The following is a 16,634-nucleotide window of genomic DNA, read 5'->3' as shown; positions in this document are numbered from 1 at the left end:
TCAGTGCGAGGGCAAATACCCTTTGTTTAAGACTCGGAATCAACACTTAGTAGAACCACCCCTCTACTTACCCTAAAGAAAGGAATGAGTGAATTTCATCTTATGTAGTTATGTTCCCAGCTCCCTACTTAGATAAGTTCCTAGAATAGTAGGCTTATTGAATCGACGACTTGGGTCACTCTCACCTATACAAATCAAAGAACTGCCCTCATAGACAGAAGTTCATAACTTAATCAAGATTAAGATCGAGTTACATAATTATCCTATGAAATTTCGATCTCTTCAGTCAATGGTGCTATAAGAAGCGACTAAATATATCACGTTCCAGTCTTACACAAATTCGTTGTATAGGATACCCCTACTCGCATGAATTTACATGAACGATTTGGATCAAATCACAACATTTGTAACAATTACAAAGTGGGTTGTATCCATAGTGTTGCTAGGATAAGACATCCAACCTTAATCCATATACTATAAACCCTTTAACTTATTAATTGAAACATGATCCAGTTGTATGTCTAATACATACGATTTCAAAAGTCTCATGAAATAACCTTGGATTTTTTCCGTAATGGATAACTAATTATTACATATATAAAATAATCAATTATTGTATCAAATAATAATTAAATATGAGGCTTTAGGGCATCCTAACAATTTACACGAGGCTTGAACAGTATGTAGTTGACATGCAATGGATTATGTTCAAGTAATAACCTAAAGAGTCTATAGTAGATGGATAAGGGTGGGTGTCTTATCCTGACGTCACTATGGAAATGGTCTACTTTGTAATTGTTATAAACGATGTAATCCGGAGACTTGTGAGTAAGGGTATCTCATACAAAGAGTTTGTATAAGAACAAACCACAAAATAATTAATCTCTCTTCGTAACTTCGTTAATTGAAGAGATTAATATTTCATAGGATGATTATATGTAACTCGATCTTAATCCTGAGTGAGTTATAAACTTCTGTCTATTAGGGCTCATCCTTTGATTTACATGGTGAGAGTGACTCGAGGCGCCGACTCAATAAGCCTATAATTTTGGGGACATGATCGAATAAGATGCTAAGAACATAATTTCACAAGATGAAATTCACTCATTCCTGTATAAGGTAAGTAGATGAGTAGTTCTCTTAAGTACTGATTCCAAGACTTGAACAATAAGGCCCAACCATCTTATTGGCTCAAAAGGGACTTGATTTATGGTTGAACTATAAATAAATTGTTTCTTAGAGGATCAGTGATACTTAGGAATATAAAGGTAATTACAGGGGTAAAATGGACATTTGACCCAACTATAATTATGAACAACTAGTGGAGGATTGACTTACAAGTAATGATTATATCCATAAGTGTAACATGTCTTATAATGCATAAGAGTGCAACTATAGGTCTATAATGGTTTGTCCCATAGTTAATGAATGTTGATAAATTATTTAAAGAGTTTGATTAATTAATCTCGTATCATTAGAGCTCACAACCAATTAACAAGAACCAAAGTTTTGAAAGAATAATTTAAAACGTTCAAATTAGTTTAGGGAAACATATATAGTTGTATACGATATGATTGATCAAAATATAATGTATATAAATACATTATTATATAGTTAATTACGAATGTGATTCAAATTTAAACTATATAATATGGGAGAATTAATACATTTGAATGTGACCAAAATATTGTATTAATATGAACAAGATTCATATTAAAACTATAGATTATATAAGTTAAAATGAATGAGATTCATATTAAACTATAGGTTATGAGAGATATATGTATTTGAATATGATTTGAATATATTTAATTAAAATATTTAAATAAATTATAGATTAATTAATTAATGATTTAACTCCCCTATGCAGAGTAGCGGGGGATGGGGAGTTAATGAACTCAGTCGTGTTAAAATACAGGAGGCCTATATTTTGTAATGGTTGCAAAAGTATTCTCTTCCACTCTCTCAAGAATTTTTATAGAAAGGTTCTGTGCTAAAAACTCCTTCCTATCAATTCCTTTTTCTCTTTCAAAAGCAACTCTAACAAGTGGGTTCTTGCCAAGAGACATAGTGAGGAAGATCCTTTAGAGGCATTTTCATTGAGAAGGAGATTCGAAGAGGAAAACACTACCGTAATTTACTTGGAAGAAGAGTCTTCATGTAATGACCCAACTGATAGCTTGTAGAAATACAAGCTTTTATAGCCTTTTACTTAGAATTATGAGGGTTGATGAGCAAAATATGCGTTAATATTGCTAAGGATTCATGTGGAAAAATGAACTTGCATCGATCAACACTGAAAATCCCTGTCAACCCTATATTATGCGTTATTTTGCATAAAAATGTCTATTTTTATAGTTGTCGCAGGAATCGATCGCATGTTGATCTTCATGAAGAAAAGTGGTCATATGCACTGTCGCAAATACAGTGATAACCATGATAGAAGTATGATTGCGAAAAGTGGGTGGAATGCATTGATCTTTCATGAGAAACGAATCTGAATGCATGCCTCGGGATTACTGAAATCGTACAATAGATATTCTGACGTGCTTTCTGATCGTTGACCATGATGCAACACTAACATTCTCACCTACCGCATTAGTGATAGTGGCTAATCAGAGTGGAACTACCAATGTTGTCGGCGTTTGAGCTCTATAAATAGAACTTTGGAGCCCAAATCAAGGCATATGGTATTTCTACCTTAGGCAGATTCTTGTGATCACATATGAGAGCATGAGCAGACAGTCTTTGAGAGTTCTTCATTCTCACAACCCTTTCCGAGTGACGACCGGAGCTTCGTCGGAGATAGAGCTTGAGAGAGGCTACTCCACCACCCATCCATGGCATCATTGGCAACCTTGACATACATATGTTGGAAGCAAGATATTGCCTACATCTAGCCCTCCACCTCTCTTCTTATCTCTGTATTGTATTACATTTTGGCCTAAGACATTAATACATTTTGTAATCAATGTATTTCTTTAGTTTCTTCAACACCATCTTCATCATTTCTTCTACTTTATCATCTTTTACTTTCATTGCAATTAGTTAAGTGTTGATGCAAGAGTTATCGCATACTCAATCATGTGGTATAGAGATATGACGCATATAGCAACGCACTGAGAAGTAGGCATTGCGCGAGTATAGTGAACCAATCCTCTTTGCTTAGTGCGAGGCTATCACAATGCTTGTCTATGAGCTGAGTGATTATAACCAATTGTCTGAGAGGGTAAGTAGTGGAGCTCACTAAGCAAAGTAAGCAGTGTTCCTAGAGATAGGAATAATTTTATGCTCAACATAACCATGCGTTATAGAGATATAAGCATATGGCTGACCACCGAGAGGTATGAGATGCGTTAGTGTGGCGAGTTGGGATTACCCATTGGCTAAGCTTAATGACGCGGTGAATGTATCCCCTTCACAATTCTACTTCTCCATGCATCTTATTACGCATTAACATTTGCCGCATCTCTCTACCAATTCTCATAGTCAAACTTCCATTGCTCAGTCTGTTTAGTTAGGAGTAGGTTTAGCACATAGTTAATTAACTTCTTTCTTTTTATTTTTACTCCCCACCTCGAACGCATTACTTTACAAACATCATTTAGTGTAAGTTCCCATGTTTGACCTTGGATCATCCCGAGATACTTGTTTCTCGTTATACTTGATGAGAGAGCAAGAAAACTTGTGACAGAAACGCATGGTCATCGCATACATGATTAACGCATATTGCATATTCTTCAATTTTAACACATGACCATCAACGCATATCAAAAGAGTACATTTTTCTCTAACCACCAACCTTTTAAGTGATCTGACAATGGTCGTTACCCATAATTACACATTTACATTCAAACTATTTTGAACATTAAAGCATGAATTTATTGAAACAGGGAAGACAATTTCACATCAATTAATTAAATCAATAAATAAACAAATAAATAAAATATTTATCCGGGGTGTCACACCCCTCCCAGGTTACCCTTTAAACCTACAAGGAGGTGTGACTGCAACAGTTACCAACCCTCTTGCTGGTAGTTACTGCCTACTGACCTGCTTAACCTGACTTAGAACCTTGAAATGCACATCTATATATGTATGCTCAAACATCAACTTGAGAACAAATGACAATCGTTAAACGAGTTATACATTACTATTCAATAATACAACTTATACACTTTACATGAGCAGAAAACCCACCCAACTCAACTAGTACCTATAAGACATAATACATGTGTACTACTTATTACAAAACCCTTACATAAACTTCTAACGTTTTGGTCTTGAGTGGCAGAGCAACAACAAAGTCGTCTTCTGGGGAGTGACCGCTACCTGTGGAGAAAATAATAAGGTGAGCTAGAAGCCCAGTGAGTGACTAACCAATGAACATAAAAGACATATACATCAGTCATGTCTAACAAGGAAATCATGAAATGAAAAGCATTGTTAACAATGAGAAATTAGCCAAGCAAGTAATTAAATAACACTCTTCCTGCTAGAGTTTAACCATAACAAGGTGTCATAAGCCTCAACTCTGGGAGACCCATAGGCCTCATCTTCCACATTAATATCCTTACAAGAGAGCGACTCCTATGGTTTGCTCTTGTACATAACCTTACTGAACCTCAACCTAGTTGGGGGAGGGACCCTCCGACCCAACTACCACTATTACCTTAGTCGAGGTGTGTCACTCATGACCATTACTTAAACCATTAACTGTAGCTCATTAAATAGCTTCATAACACTCGAAGCATAAGATGATAACGTTCTATGGATACTTCATGAACCTTAGTTAAGAACAAGCATCCATCGCTCAAGCCCCAACGTCTGTATCGCTCCAAGAGATCCATACTTCAGCCTATGTTACTAAAACGTGGCCTAAAAGACCCACACATCAGCCTCTCACTTATGGCCTAAGAGACCTATACTTCGGCCTCTTCTTTCGAACCTCCTATGTGCACGTGGAGTCATTAAGTACCGTCAACACCTTAGGTACTTCCTGGACACCTTCCATGCCTTTAGTGTCCGACTAACTATAGACATATCATGCTTAACATCACATCCTTTATAAACCATCCAAAACATAGACCTACACTTAGCACTTGTAGAAACTTAACTACAGTCCTTAGAATGCAGCTTCATATAGGATATCTTTATGCAATAAGGCTATCATGTTACCTTGGCATGCGATCAACCAAGCACATACTTGAGGAAGATGCTAAGCAACCTCATGTAGCTTATTTGCTTGGGACCTTTGAACTTATCAATAATTATCTATGAATGACATAGTTCATCCCTCCTCATAGTCCTTGCTACATGGAGCCAGCTCAACGAATAACATTCTTCATTAATAAGTTTTACTGAAACTTGGCTTCATCTCTTGGGATGTGGATCCTCTATCCATCACCTTCCTAATCATACTAACCCTACGTATACGTAGTTAGGATTCTATCATCAACTATCTCTAAGCTCGGTTACCACTTCGAGGTATTGAGCTAAACATACTTTACTAGGAGTCCTTCACCTAGACCTCTCACTTAGCTTGTCTTATAGACCCAGATTTCCCTTAGTAGCCTAAGTTAACCATTCAGATTCTGTCTAGGACAACATACCTCATAAGCACTAGACACTAATTACTTAGAAGATCTTGCCCGAACCATAACTGTCCTTATTTTATAAGTTATTAATCTACCAAGCATTCGTAAACATCAACAAGGTAAATAGCTAGGTAAATGTTTGAGGCCGGCTACCAATAAGTGACTTTTCATAAAGCATGACTTGTTAAATCATTCATAACATTTGTAAGCATTAGAGTCACTCACAGCCTTTGGGAAATCCCTTTAAGATTGATTAGCTTCTCCCACTAATGTCAACCCTGTGAACACACTAAAATACTTTAGTTACTAGTCATGGTTTCCCTTTTTAGACTCGCTTTTAGAAATAAGCTCACGTTTACACAATTCACTTTCAAATCTTCTTAACTTACATTAGGGCATCGAGTACCTAGTCGAATTTAAAAGGGCTTAAAATTCAGCGGGTTGCCTCCATTCTGACACCCACACCCAACACTTTGTAGGGTCTTTGGGGTGCCAAGCCCATGTTAAGCAAGTAGTTGCTTATTCGCCTAACCATTTCCAGATTCAGATTCGAATGTCAATAGCTCAAAATCCATAACTCATTTTAAGAAAAGTCCTTCTTCAAACATGCTCGAAATCATGTTGACAATGTTACCTCAAAGTTTCAGCATAAAAATCTCTATGGTTTGATCTAAAGCTTTAAATCTTCCCTAGTGGCGCTAGACCGCAAAGCTGCCTGCTTGTTCAACACTTTCTAAGTTTAGCTTCTAAAATATGTAACTCAAATTCCAGGCCTTAACTTGCAAAAGTTCCTTCTACGAACTTACTCATAAGGGTGATAACAATGTTACCTTAAATTTTTAGCTTGAAATTCAATGTGGTTCGGTCTAGATCTATGTTTCTTCGTTGAGTGCCTGGAACGCCTGAAAAATGCATCTTCGACACTTCCTTCCTTCTCTTACCCTCTTTCCGGTGAGATCTCCCTTCCAAAGGCTCAATTTCAGAAACTAGACTCGTAGAGATTTCCAATGGTACCAAGTTCATTCAATTTGCTTGAGCAAATCATCCTAAAACGAGCCCTAGAATTTCTCTTCCTTTTTATATACAGTCCAGCCCTTCACTTGAAATCTTCTTAAGCCACCTTACCCATTAATAGAGATCAATGGTCAAGATTAAGCCATCTATCCAGATAACTAAAAAAATAGTCTAAAATTGAGCGTTTAAATCTAAGTGTTTCGAACAACTCGTTTCTCGCTGAGGAAACTCGATAGGGAGAGGTTCTTACTCAACAGATATTTCCAGGACTCTCTGTTAAATACTCGATAGGAGGACTCGCTACTTGATGGGGAACTCGACGCTGGGAGCTCGCTTGACACACGCTTCTTACTCGACGCTCGAACTCGACAAGCCTTCCTCGGTCATCCTCGACAGTCATCTTCTTCCTCGTTCACTTATACTCGATGCTCGCTTGTCGCTTACTCGATGTTCAAACATCCTTCAGTTTCTTCAACACTTAGCCAAAAATTCCCTTTGTAAAGCCCGTATGATATGTAATGAGAGCTAGAATCCCTTACTTAACCATTTTCTCCTGTTTTCCAAAATTCATCTTTTACTTCGGGATGTACAAATGTTGGGTTTTATGTCCTAAAACTCGTGGTATGTAAACAATGGAGCTTATTCTAAAAATTCAATAAAGGTGTTATTGAATAAATTTATTGCTTGAATAGAAATCCAATAAACCTAAAATTCCCTTGACTATTAGATGAGCACTTGAACTTTATTCTGGTAACACTATTGGATACGGCTTGCTCTGTAGTTGTTACAAAGAGTTGTAAAGTGCTACAAACGAAGTAATCCTAATTCGTTCATGTTGGACATGAGGAGTGGGGGTGTCCTTGTGCAAAAGAGTTTGTACAAGATCAAACCACGAAATGAGTCACTCTTACTTTATAATGTTGTTTACTGTTTAAAACTAACTATTTCAAAGCGATAACCTAGGTAACTTGACCTTAATCCTGAGCTAACTATGAACTCCTGTTTATCTGGGATTGCCCTTAGATTTGCATAGGTGAGGGTTGGCTCAATAGCGCCGGCTCAATATGACTGCCATTTCAGGGGTGAGACTGGATAGATAGCTGAGGACATAGGGTGCAAGAGAGAATTCACTCCTACCCGTTTTAGGGATAATAGAGAGGTTGTTCCCTTAAGTACTGATTTTGGGGCTTGAACAAAGGATCCCGCCCTATCATGCCATGAGAGGGACTCGATTTTGTGATTGGATCACAAAACAATTGTTCATTAGGGGATCAGTGGGGACTTAAGGAACAAGAGATAATTTCGGGGGTAAAATAGAGATTTGATCCGGCCATTATTACAAACAACCTGTGAAGGGTTAACTTACTAATCATGGTTATATCGAGTGGACATAACATATATATAGTGAGGGTAGTTCAACTATGGGCTGTAGTGGAGTGACCCATTAGTTAACGAATGGGGGTTAGATCAGTCTAATGAGTTTAGCCGATTAATCTCGGATCGTTGAAGCCCATGATCTATAGGTCCATGTGGTCCATTTACTAGCTCGAAAATGGATTAAGTCTAGAGTAGCGTGATAAGTTAATTTGAAACGTTCAAATTAGAATCAAAAGAAATTGAAGAAAATATATTTAAATATGATTTAAATATATGAAGATGAATTTGTGTACAAATTAATTTAATATTGGATATTAAATTAATTAAAATTATTTAAATTGTTTAAATAATTATTTATTAATTTTATTAGAAAATTAATTTGTAAAATTAATAAATTTTGAATTTAGAAATAAAATATGATTTAAAAATCAATTTTGGATTTTTGAAAATTGAAAAATTACATAAAATTGAAAATGGGTTTTTCAAGTCATCTTCAAAATAGCTTACAAGGAACCTACCTTCTCCTTTGGTTTACTCCAAGCATGAGCTGCATCCTATGCAGCACATCTCTTTACATGATAGTCTATAATATATTGAAGAGATTGGAGTGAAGAATAGAGGAAAAACCGACTGAATTTTTGCTGAAAAAATCGGATGAAGAAGGTGTTCTTCAATGGGTTCTGTTCAGTGAGCTTTCTCCATATTCCCTTTGATTTCAGCTTATTATGAGTCCCACAACTCAATCTAGAGCACCAAGAGGATAGTAGGGAAGATCTTGTGGTGGTCTACACAAGGATTCAGAGGATTTTGCAGCTGGAAATGGAGATTTCGTTGGTTCGGCCAAGGTATGTTCTTGAAACCCATTAAACTTTGTTTTGGCATGTTTCTTTTCAACCAAAATTAATGAATTAGAGTGCTTATGGATCCTGTTCCCTTCCGCTGTGTGATGCTGTCCATCCTACAACAAATTCAATCGAAATTAGATGTTTAATGCAACATTTTGCTTAACTTAACGATAAACATAGTATAAAAGGGAAAAGTGACGGGGTCCCCTAAAAAAACATTTACAACGAAAAACATTCAAAACAGTGAAATATCCTATCTAATATCAAATCCTAATTTCAAAACATTCAAATAACCTAAGACATAAACTGAGCGAAAGTGATTTTTTTTGTCCTCATATGGCTCTGCCACGGATCTCATTTGTCACTTGTAGGCCTATTTTTATCATTACCTGAAAAACATTAAGAAAGGAAAAATGAGCATAAAAAACTCAGTAAGTGACCCACTACTAGGCCATCTAGATAACATAGTAATCTTCCTATCTACGCGACAGTGTACATCCTATAGCATAACAGTCGTGGTGCACTTAAAGTGTCACAAATTAGTCGTAAACATGATCCTGAAGAATCACGCATCAGTCCTAACCATGTAACCCGAAGGTACACAAATCAATCGTAGGCGTGTATCCTAAAGGTACACATATAAGTCGTAAGTGTGATCTCGAGGGAGCACACATTGATCATATGTATATACTAGGAGGTACACATATTAGTTGGTGTGTCTTGAGAGAGCATATGCCAGTTATACTTGTATACACGAAGGTACACAAACAGTCATAAATGCAAACCCGAGGATGCACATAACAGTTATAGGTGTGAACCCGAAGGAACACACAATCGGTTGTAAAGTGTACACTGACCAAATAAGAAGTTTAACATTTACCCTATATACTTAGCATGTATCTATCCACACATATATATCTTGTTAGGGTTGATGCCCTAAATCTTGTGGGTTCTGTAGTTTGTATTTGTAATGTATAAACATTTTATTTATTTAATAAAATATGAGATATTTTTTTCGATATTTAGTAGCATGAACTCACAAATCAATGAATTAACATTCAGGGTTATCTTCTGTAGCTTAAACATGTATGTAGAGACATACAGGTGGAACATGTTGAAGTAATAATCTAAATGATCTGTAGTAGATGGATAAGGTTGGATACCTTATCTTGGTGACACTACGAATATGACCCGCTTTGTAGATGTTACAATTTTTGTAAAGTGCTACAAATGATCTGATCCTGGTCATTCATGTGGAGACATGTGAGTGGAGTATTCTATACAAAAGAGTTTGTATAAGACCGAAATAACTAGTCCCATTTTATAACACCGTTAATAATAGAGACTTACATTTCACTAGGATGACCATAGGTGACATGACCTGAATCTTGAGTGAGTTATGAACTCTTGCCTATGAAGGTGGTCCTTTGATTTGTATGAGTGAAAATGGCTAGATCACCAACTCAACAAACCTACAATTTTAGGGATTCATCTGATTAGGGAGTTGGGAACACAGTTACACAAGACAAAATTCATTCCTTCCCTAACATTTGAGTAAGTAGATAAATTGTTCCCTTAAAGATTGATTCTGGGGCTTGAACAATGTGGTACCACACCTTCTCTTAGCCTGAGAGAGGTTTGGTCATAGTTGGACTATGACTTATTGTTCATTAAAGGGATCAGTGGTACTAAAAGAGTTAAATGTAACTATAGGGGGAAAACGATAATTTTGGCACAACTGTACTTACGAGCAATTTATGACGGGTCATCGCACTGTTGACTGATTATATCCAATGGACACAAAAATATATCTGTAGTGCGAAGAGTGCAGTTGTCGGTCTTTAGTGGAGTGATCGACAGTTAATGGATGTTGAATAATTTAATTAAAAAAGTTTAATTAATTATTCAAGTACCATTGGAGATTCAATCTACAGGTTCATAAGGTCATTTCTATAGCTCAACGAGAATTATTGAGAATTAATTTTGGATTAATTTGAATTATTCAAATTAATTAAGAGAATTAATTATATGTGATATAATTAATATAATGTATTTGATATATTATAGTATAAAGTTTATTTAGAGAGGAATTAAATTTGAATATGATTCAAATATTAATTATATGGATGAGATTCATATAACTGAATTTAGTATAAATGTGATTTATATTAAATATCATGCATCGATGAGAGAACTAAAAACTATAGGTTATATTGTATTTGATACAATATAAAAACTATAAGTTATGTGTTATAAATTATATAACATATAGTTTTATATATATATATATAACAAATTAGTTATTATATATATAATATATATTTATTTAAATTAAAGTTATTTTTTAATTTAATTTTAATTTTAAAATTAAAGAGAGGGAAATAACTTCTCTCCCCTTATTTCTCTCATCAGATCATGGTGAGTGGGGAAGTTTTCAACGATTAATCTTCTCTTCACAGAGAAGGTCAGTGTGGTTGTTTTTTTTTTTTTACATATCTCCCTAAAAGAATTTCTCCTCTCCAGATCTTCTTTCCGTCTTCCAAAAATCTCAGAGCCCACATACTCCTGAGTATTCTCTTGCCCTATAGAGAATACAGAGGTAATTCTTGTGGTGCCGGTCATTTTGTTTTGCTGCAATCTTTGGAAATCATGTTTCCAAGAAGGTTAGTGACTGGTTCGAGGGATTCCTAACCCTTTTCTCTCATATTTTATTTTGCATGTTGTATAACTTTTGTGTTTTGCATAAATTTTTGTTCTGTGTAAAATTAAAAATTAGGAACGATCCCTGCTTCCGCAATGGAACTTCACCATTCATTCACATCTTTCATCATATTCACAGTTGCTTAACTCATGAAAAATTACCAAAATTCCCACGATGTTCATATCATAAAATTCTAGTCAAAACAGTCCATAGCATTAAATTAAACAATCTTATCATCATCATAAGGTTGGGCAATTGGTTCGAAGGCGAACTAATAGTAAGACACTTACCTCAAATTACAAGTCCAAATATTAGAATTCAACTAAGTAAAGTAATTCTCCTTCTAATTTCCCTAAGCTTCAAGTTAGGTCCTACAACATAAGATAAAAATTCTACCTTTAACCACAAATCCCAATTTCATCCATAAAATCATTTTAGAAACCAATTCCATTCACCAAAATTCAAGGGTTAAAATCCAAGTTTTAGCATTAATAAATAATCCACACATCCTTGAAACTTTTTTGTCTTAAATACTTACCAAGATCGCCGAAATTGTTTCTTAACGCTGCTGGCTGACAACATCTTTAAACACTTCGAAATTACTTCTCCAACTTCTAAAATCGAAAATAAATCATACGTTTAACCCAAAACCCCAATGGGTAATAAGAATAAACCAAAAACTCATAAGACAACACCAAACTCATAAAAAATTTCCACCTAGAACCAAAAATTTATATTTAATACTCTGATACCAGTTTGTTACGAAATCAACAGTAGTCAGATAAAGGGAAGGAGTTGATTATAATGAGATCTTCTCACCAGCAGTCAGACATACTTCTATCAGGGTGTTACTAGCTATAGTAGCACATCAAAATTTGGAACTTGAACAACTAGATGTGAAGACAGCTTTCTTACATGGAGAGTTGGAGGAAGAGATTTATATGACCAAACTAGATGGGTTCTAGTGTCCAGGTAAAGAAGATTATGTTTGCAAGTTGAAGAAATCTTTGTATGGGTTAAAGTAGTTTCCAAGGTAGTAGAATAAACGATTTAACAACTATATGATTGGACTTGGTTATAACAGGAGTCCGTATGATTGTTGTGTATATCACAACAAAGCTGATGATGGTTCGATGATTTATCTACTTTTATATGTAGATGATATGCTCATAGCTGCAAAGTCCAAGTCTGATATTCTAAAATTGAAAAATATTCTCAGTGTTGAGTTTGATATGAAGGATTTGGGTGCTGCTTAGAAATTTTTGGGTATGGATATTTATAGGGACAGAGATAAGAATAAGCTCTTCATGTTGCAGAAAGGATATATTCAGAAAATATTGTCCAGGTTTGGTATATCATCAGCTAAGCCTATAGATACTTCTAGTGCTGTAAATGCTCATTTGTCATCTGTGTTTTCACCACAGTCTAAAGCTGAGAAGGAGTACATGTCTCGAGTTCCTCATGCTAGTGCAGTGGGAAGTTTGATGTATGCTATGGTCTGTATTAGGCCTGATCTTGCCCATGCTGTTAGTGTTGTCAGTAGGTTCATGTGTCAACCTGGGAAGGAGCATTGGCAAGCCGTTAAAAGGATTTTTTGTTACCTTAGAGGTACATCTGATGTTGGTCTTGTTTATGGGAATTGCACAGAGTGTTTGGTGACCGATTATTCTGATTTTGACTATGCCGGAGATGTTGACAGTAGGAGGTCTATGACTGGCTATGTGTTCACTCTGGGTGGTTTTATTGTTAGTTGGAATGCAACCTTACAACCAACAGTTACTTTGTCTACTACTGAAGCAGAGTACATGGCCTTGACAGAAGCTGCTAAAGAGGGAATATGGCTGAGGGGGTTAGTTTGTGATCTTGGTTTGCATCATGATAAAGCTATTGTATATTATGATAGTTTGAGTGCAATATGCCTAGCCAAGGATCAAGTTCATCATGAGAGAACCAAGCATATAGATGTAAGATATCACTTCTTAAAAGGTGAGTAGAGAGTTAAAGTGATGAAAATTGGTATTGCTGATAACCCTGCTGATATGTTCATCAAACCGATTCCACAAAACAAGTTCCAACATTGTTTGGACTTGGTGAATGTTTTGAATTGTTAGTGGTCCCCTTTGTGGGACACTTTTAGGCATGAGGAAGAAGCCTGGGTACGTCTGGCAACATTGATTTATGTTGCATTTGGTACATCTGTTATCTGGGAAAGAATTCAAGTCAAGATGGAGATTTGTTAAAATACCTTGAATCTGTTTGTTGGCGCTTCGAACAACCAAGTACAAGGGGACCGGGTCCAGGGGCGGCGTGCCCTGGCCGAACCCATATTTATCTATTTGTAGTTATTTACAATTTTGACCCTAAGGTTTAGAGTAGTGCGCTATATAAATTCCCTAACTCTAGAGGTGCTGTTTTGATGTAATTTCTGAAAACATTATCTCAAATAATTTTTCCTCCCTCTGCTCGTGGACGTAAGCTAACACATTGTTAGTGAACCAAGTATATCTGTGTTTCGATCTTCTCTATCTCTACGTTCTTTTTTGTATTCTTTAATTGTCGATTTCGTAACAAATCTAGTGGCGCACAGCTATGAAACACGAACGACAGCGCACAACTACAGAGCTTTGGCGGAATGAACAGTAGACAAGCGGACCTTCCGCATGGATGATGAGCGACGAAGAAGCTCAACGATGGCGGCGCAGGTCAACTTCAAGCAAACGCGAATGCTAATAGGAGGGGAAGGGATTTTCGTGCATGTGAATCGAGGAAGAAAAAATAATTTTATTTTAATCTCTCTTTTTACTTTTAACTCAAATAAAACTCTAACCCTCCTCTATATATATAATTATTCTCCTTCATTTTTCTCCTTTAATTCCAAATCCCTTCCCTTTTTTAATTCCAAATGTCTTTTCATCTTAAATTCCAATTTTCCTTTATTAAATATCCTAATTAAAATAAAACCCAATATCCCAAATCTGTTTTCCAAAAATTCCCTCCAAAATATTTTAAATCTTTCACCACTTAATAAAAATTGAATTATCTATAATAATCTAATTTTAACCACGAGCCAAATGTAATTCCAATTAATTCAAAATAATTAAATTGAAACTAATTTAGAAAATTATTTAAATCTTGAATTCCAATCCATCTATCCAGATAATTCAAAATAAATTAATGAAAATTACATGTAAATTCAGGGTGTTACATTTCAAAGGTAATAACTTTTTTCCTTTTAAATTCATGCTTGGCTTAAATTGTTTACAACATATGATGTCCGTTTTAAATTTCTTATCTTTCGGTATTTTTCCATCTTCCCAAAATTAAAACGAAAACTTTAAGACATATCCGATGATTCCTTCATCTTATGGGGTTGTTATAATGAGGAAGTGAGGCGTGATCAATATGTGAGTCTTCTGGTGTGTCTACAACAAACCAATTTAAATCAAGGAGAAAGATTTTAGGAGAAGAGAGCTAGCTAGGACCGGCTTAAGCTATAGGCAAGTGAGGCGATTGGTTAAAGCCCGCATTTTAGAAAAGCCTCATATTTCGCATATGTGTATGTGTGCTCTAAATATGAGGCATTTCAAAATTTAAAATATAAAATAATATACTTATTACTTTTCATAAATTTTTTCTTATAATATTGAAAATACAAACTGCTAAAAAAATACATAATCGATGGCCTAATAAACTCTCTCAATTTTGATTGGCCGACATTTCGAATTTAACGGCCTATTATTTTTTTTTTCCATAATTCCTTTCAAAATTCTTTACAATCTCAACCGTTAATATAAGGGTTGTTTTTAAATATAAGAAAATGAATCAAAATATTTATACATAGACACAGATAGTAGTCTATCGCTTTCTATCGCAGATAGACTGATATTTTGCTATTTGTTAAAATATTTTCAATAGTTTTGTCATTAAAATAATTTTCCTTAATATAACTCTCTCAAAACTCTCATAAATTTACGTTAGGAGAGTTGAAGACCTTTCATATTTCGTTCCAAATCTCATTGTGACAGAACATACACATTTACAATAAACCAGTAATAGATCAAAAAAAAAAAAAAAAACTCTAAATTACATAATGCTTCAAAAGGGAAAGTACTAAGGTTCAAGAGAACTTACCCTTGAAGAACTATTCTTCTTATTCCCTCCACCTTACTGCTCGATTGTTCACCAACATGAACGAATCAACACTCGGACAGTAATCTCCTCGACCAAGAAAAAATCTACACTCGTCCCTCGAACAATAAGAAGACACCATCAGAAGGCTACCTTGGTATTCTTAGTGTGAGAATCCAGGAGTTATGGACTCTGTAGGTTTAGTAGATGGTAGGAGGAATTTAATAGATCGTGTAGACGATCAAGTAAGGGGGAGATAGTTTTTAGTCTATCATATAGACAGTGTACTCGATCGTTTAGAAAACAAGTGACTATCATATAGAAAAACTTGCTACACGATCGTGTATGCTCTCAAGCTATCGTATAACTAATGCTTTTGATCACACGATTCTCTTGCTTAATGTTCGCTTTATGTAAAAATGAAAACGATTTTCATTTTAACCATCAGTTACCATAATTAATCACAACTTCCCACTGAGTTGATTATGGGAGAAAATACATTAACCAATTATCCTATAATTGATATGATTACAAAAATAATCAATATATTCATAACCTATAGTTTTAATATCACATCTCATCAGTTACCATAATTGATCACAACTTCCCACTGAGTTGGTTATGGGAGAAAATACCTTAACCAATTATCCTATAATTGATATAATTACAAAAACAATCAATATATTCATAACCTATAGTTTTAATATCACATCACTGAAGCAAATCAGACATGAGGATTTCCATAAGCAGTGGAATGATCGTTCCAAATTCCATTCGAAATTAAATAATAACAAATACAGTCACAAAACGAAAACTTACAGGTCATGCACATTACAAAATTACAACATGCTTAACAAGATAATCAAGGGAAAGATTATACATACCTTTGAAGACTCGTGCTTTAAACTCCTTCAATCACGAACGCTCGAACAGTCTCCAAGACGACAACACATCAACGCTCGAACACAATGA

Source organism: Benincasa hispida, chromosome 1 (genome assembly GCF_009727055.1).
Source record: "Benincasa hispida cultivar B227 chromosome 1, ASM972705v1, whole genome shotgun sequence".
NCBI lineage: Eukaryota > Viridiplantae > Streptophyta > Magnoliopsida > Cucurbitales > Cucurbitaceae > Benincasa > Benincasa hispida.
The sequence above is the reverse complement of the archived record's forward strand: the minus strand, read 5'-3'. Positions refer to the sequence as shown.